The following is a 5,545-nucleotide window of genomic DNA, read 5'->3' as shown; positions in this document are numbered from 1 at the left end:
AAAGGCTAAAAGGGCATTTTGGTCATTTGGTAAATAAAAGAATAAAAAGGAAAAATCAAGTCAAAATTGTGTCTATCTTCTTCCTCCCTTAGCCAAAATTTTCAAGACACCATAGCTAGGGTTTCTTCAACTTTCAAGCTTGATAATAAGTGCATCCTAGCCCCGTTTTTAATGCTCTTTACGTTTTTGAAGTCGTATTCACCCGATCTTTCCATTTCTACCATTATTTTGAAGTAGGGTTCATGTTTAAAAATTTATCCATGTGTGACATGCATGTATTTTTATGTTTAATGGTAGAAAATGAAAGTTTGATGTGTAATAAACAACTTTTACTAGGTGATTTTTCATGAAGATACCTAAAAGGGACTATTTGTAAAAGTTGTAAAATGTGTAGTAAAAATCTGATTTGATGAAAAATGTGGGTTTATATGAGCATGTGTATGGGTCGGCTAGGCTTGGGTAACAAAGAAATTGAATGCATTTCATTTTACGAGCCTAGTGACAAAAAAGTAAATATGTCAAAGTTTAGGGGCAAAAATGTAATTTTGGCATAGTATGATTTTTGGACTGAATTGAGTAATGTGATAATTAAATAAGCTAAATTTTCTATTATAGATCAAGATAAACAAAGTTTGGACCTTGATCGGAGGAAAAACAAGGTTATTGATGATTAAATCTATTTTTACTATTTCTGTACCAAGGTAAGTTTGTATGTAAATAATGCATTATTATTTATGCCTTAAATGAAAAATATCTAGGAATAGTTAGGATACGAATGTCATGACATTAGGGTTATTAGAGTTTACGTGTAAGACCATATCTGGGATATGGCATCGATATGAGATTTCGTGTAAGCCATAGCTGGGCTATTGGCATCGATATGAGATCTCATGTAAGATCATATCTGGGATATGGCATTGGTATATTACTATGTGTGTAAGATATACTGAGTATCCTTTATTATTCCAAGTGGTTCAACAGGAAATGTGAAGGAAATGTCAATGTTATGAAAGACCATGGTATGTTACAAGTTGGGATAGGTATGTATGTGAAACTTATGCTTGATGAGTTCGATATGTGATGAACCCTTCGGTGAGGTTATGTTTGTGCAAGTACGATGTTAAAGTTTTATATAATATCCATGTCATGATTGGATTGTGAAATTTACAATGACATTTATGATAATTTACCTCACGTTAAATGTATATGTTACAATGTGTTTATGATGCCTATTATTTTCATGGGAATTTACTAAACAGATAAACCATAATTTATACATATTATTATCCCATGCCTAACACATTTATGAATGATTTATCCTTAGATTTGGTGAATTCGATGCTCTTAATACTTTAAATTCATGTTTTATACCCAGGAAAGCATAGGAGAGTAAAAAGAGCGAGAAACGGGCCAAAAATGGAGAAAATGGGCCAACATGGGAAATCAACACGGCTTGGACTTCCTTACACGGGTAGACCACACGGCCATGTCAATTTGGTAGAATCAAAGCACGACTTACACGGATGACCACACGCCCGTGCTTATTTAATAGCCTTGACCATGGCTTGACGCTATTGTACATGGACGTGTCACACGGGCGTGTCCCTGTCAAGCCCAATTCTAATTCTATTCGGAAAAGGCCACTTTTGAGGGCTTGGAGGCATTCTAAAGCTTATATAAAACCCTAGAGGAGGATTAAAAGGGAGAGGTAGAATAGGAAGCAAGGAATTACTCGAAGAAAGCCGATTGATCCATCTCAGAAGCTGAATTCCCCTTCAAGACAGAAGATCTCCCTTCAATTTCCCTCAGGAGTTTTCGGGTTTTCTTTATGTTTTGTATTCATTGTTCTTTTGAGATGTTTTCCTTTACAATCATGAGCTAAACCCCCTAAATACCTAAGGGGAATGAAACCTAAGATGAATCTTGTTATTATTTTCTGAATTGTATGATAAATATTTGACTTGTTCTTAATTATGTGTTCTTAATTCTTGCTTTAATATTTCAGGATATTGTTTCAATTTGATGCACTTATTCAGAGGAGCAAAAGTCTCTGTCTAAGAGTAACTTTGTCATAATTAAGTGGAGTTGATTGCATGCCTAGACATAGGGTGACAAAATTTTTCTAGATTAGGGTGAAACCAAATAAGGGGATCCATAGATCGAGTTAATGCAACACTAGGGAGTTAATTAGAAAGAGATTTCAATTAATCAACCTAGGGTTAGACTTTGTTAGTCTCGAGAGAGATAATAATATAGCTTAGGGATTTCTACGGAACAAGTCAAATGAATAAATCGTCTGATTCAGAGTCAAATAACAGGTGAAGTCTAGGTGGATTTTTCCTTGGGTATTGTCTTAATCAATCAGTTTTTCCTAAAAGTATTTTCTCCAATTTTATCTCTGTGCACCCTTAGTTTAGTTAATTAAGTTTAGATAAACAAATCCCTTAATTTTTAGGCTAGATAATAAAAAGAAATTAATTACTAGTACTTTTAGTTCCTCTGGGTTCGACAATCCAGTCTTGCTAACGCTATACTACTGTTCGATAGGTACACTTGCCTTTATCATGATAACAGTTAGTTTCCAGAACGATTAGTTATAAATATTTAAAACCTGTCGCGAATATCACGGATCAAGTTTTTAGCGTCGTTGCTGGGGAATTAAGATATTAGGAACGTTTAATTTTTATTACTTTAGCCACTTATTTTATTTTAATTTTTGTTGCTCAATTTTCCTTTATTCCTTCTGGTAGGTTTTTATAGTTTATGACTAGAAGAAACCAGTTAGAACCTGATAAATCATAATTTATACATATTTTTACCCCATGTTTAATGCATTTTATGGATGATTTCCTATTAGAATTGGTGAATTCGATGCTCCTAATGCTTTAATTTCATGTTTTATACTTAGGAGAGCATAGAAGAGCGAAAGGAACGAGAAACGGGCCAAAAACAGAGAAAATGGGCCAAAGTATGAAATTAACGTGGCCTGGACCTCCTCACACGGGCAGACCACACGCCAGTGTCAATTTGGCAGGCTCGAGCATGGCTTGAAGTAATCGCACACGGGCATGTCCCCGTTGAGCCCAAGTTGAGTCCAATTCAGAAAAGGCTAATTTTGAGGGATCTTAGGCATTCTGAAGCCTATAAATACACCCTAGAGGAGGAAGAAAATGGGGCACACAGAATAGGGAGTAAGGAATTACTCCAAGGAAGCCGATTGATCCATCTCAGAAACCGGATTCATCATCAAGACTGAAGATCTCTCCTCAATTTCCCCTTCAGGAGTTTTGGGTTTTCTTTATGTTTTGTATTCTTTATTATTCTGAAATGTTTTCTTATTTAGTTATGAACTAAAACCCTTAAATACCTAAGGGGAATGAAACCTAAGGCGAATCTTGTTATTACTTTCTGAATTGTATGATAAATATTTAACTTGTTCTTAATTATGTGTTCTTAATTCTTGTTTTGATATCCCAAGATACTGATTCAAGATAAGCTCTTCTTCAGAGGAGGAATAGACCCTGTCTAAGAGTACATTTGTCATAATTAAGCGGAGTTGTTTGTGCACCTAGACATAGGGTGACAAGATTTTGTCGGATTAGGGTGAAACCTAATAAGGGGATCTATAGATCGAGTTAATGCAACCCTAGGGTGTTAATTAGAGAAATGTCTCAATTATTCAATCTAGGGATTAGACGTTATTAGTCTTGAATAGGGATAATAACATAACTTAGGGATCTCTACGGAACGAGTTAAATGAATAAAACGTCCGATTCAGAGCCAAAATAACAAGTACAGTCTAGGTTGATTTTTCTTTAGGTATTGTCTTAATTCAATCTATTTTCCCAAAAGCAATTCCCCAATTCTATTCTCTGTGAGTTCTTATTTTAGATAATTAGTTAGTTAAAACAAAACCTCTTTATTCTTAGGCTAGATAACAAAAAGACAGTCATTACTAGTATTTTTAGTTTCTTTGGGTTCGACAATCCGGTCTTGCTAAAACTATACTATTGTTCGATAGGTATGGTTTCCTACATCGTGATAATAGTTAGTTTCAAGAACGATTAATTATAAATATTTAAAGCCTACCACGAAATAACGCGATCAAGTTTTTGGAGTCGTTGGCGGGGAACTAAGATAAAAGGAACGCTTAATTTTTATTACTTTAGCCATTTATTTTTCTTGCAATTTAATTTAATTTAATTATTATTTATTAATTTACTTTTTTCTTTCTCTTGGCAGGTTTTTATAGTTTATGACTAGAAGAAACCCGTCAGGACCACTGCTTTTTGACGAAGAAATCGATCGCACAGTTCGCAAACATCAAAGAGAAATAAGGCGAGGCTTAAGATACACAGAGAATGAACAAGAGAACGATACTCAACCCCCAACTGAAGAGATGGCTAAAAACCCGTGCAATTGCGGTTAATCAAAATCCTGCTTCACCTACTATGTATGATTATGCTAAACCTTCTTTAACAGGAACTGAATCGAGCATAGTTAGACCTGCTGTAGCTGCAAATACTTTTGAACAATTCAAATGATACAGCTATTTATTCAGTTTGATGGTTTGCAGGATGAGGATCCCAACGCTCACTTAGCAAACTTCTTAGAACTATGCAATACATTTAAAATTAATGGTGTTTCTGGTGATGCCATTCGTCTTTGGTTATTCCCCTTTTCATTGACAAACAAAGCTAAACAGTGGTTGAACTCATTACCACGAGGATCAATTACTACTTGGGAACAAATGACCGAAAAATTTCTATTAAAATATTTTTTGCTGGCTAAAACGGCTAAATTACGTAATGATATCTCTTCATTTGTGGAGATGGACTTAGAAACTCTTTATGACGCATGGGAGAGATACAAAGACTTACTGAGAAGGTGCCCTCACCATGGGTTACCGCTTTGGCTACAGGTTCAAACGTTCCATAATGGCCTGAATCCTTCGACTCGAAAAATGGTTGACGCAGTTGCTGGTAGAACCATCAATAATAAAACACCTGAAGATGCCTATGAGTTTATAGAGGAGATGTCACTGAATAACTATCAGTAGCAAGTCATGAGGACAAAACCAACAAAAACAGTCGGTGTTTATAATGTTGATTCGGTCACCGTGCTCTCTAATTAGGTAGAACTCTTGAATAAGAAAATTGATGGTTTTCTTAGTTCTTTACAGGTTCACCCAGTAATGCAGTGCGAAGCAAGTGGAGGTGGATCAAGCAATTCGGAATACCAACCTTATGGCCACAACATGGATAACGAGCAGTTAAATTACATGGGTAACAATTCTCGATCTCAAAACAATCCATATGGTAACACTTACAATGCAGGTTGGAGGAACCACCCTAATTTCTCGTAGGGCGATCAAGGAAATCAAAGACCACAACATCCTTCGGGTTTTCAACAACCACCTTATCAACAGGAAAAGAAGACGAACCTTCAAGAGATGCTCTCAAAGTTTATTTCGGTGTCAGAAACCTGTTTTCAGAACACCAAGACAGCACTTAAAAAATCAACAAGCGTTAATCCAAAGGCTCGA

General features: G+C 35.5%; 1 non-coding gene across 1 annotated transcript; it reads right to left on the bottom strand.

Moving 5' to 3' along the window:
- Window positions 1-4,798: 4,798 nt before the first annotated feature.
- On the bottom strand, window positions 4,799-4,905 carry LOC121209318 (small nucleolar RNA R71). The gene has a single exon (XR_005904436.1). It is a non-coding gene; the product is annotated as a small nucleolar RNA R71 (small nucleolar RNA).
- Between the last annotated feature and the right edge of the window lie 640 nt (window positions 4,906-5,545).

This window comes from Gossypium hirsutum, chromosome A10, assembly GCF_007990345.1.
Source record: "Gossypium hirsutum isolate 1008001.06 chromosome A10, Gossypium_hirsutum_v2.1, whole genome shotgun sequence".
Classification (NCBI taxonomy): domain Eukaryota; kingdom Viridiplantae; phylum Streptophyta; class Magnoliopsida; order Malvales; family Malvaceae; genus Gossypium; species Gossypium hirsutum.
This window is presented reverse-complemented; position numbering and strand designations above follow the sequence as displayed.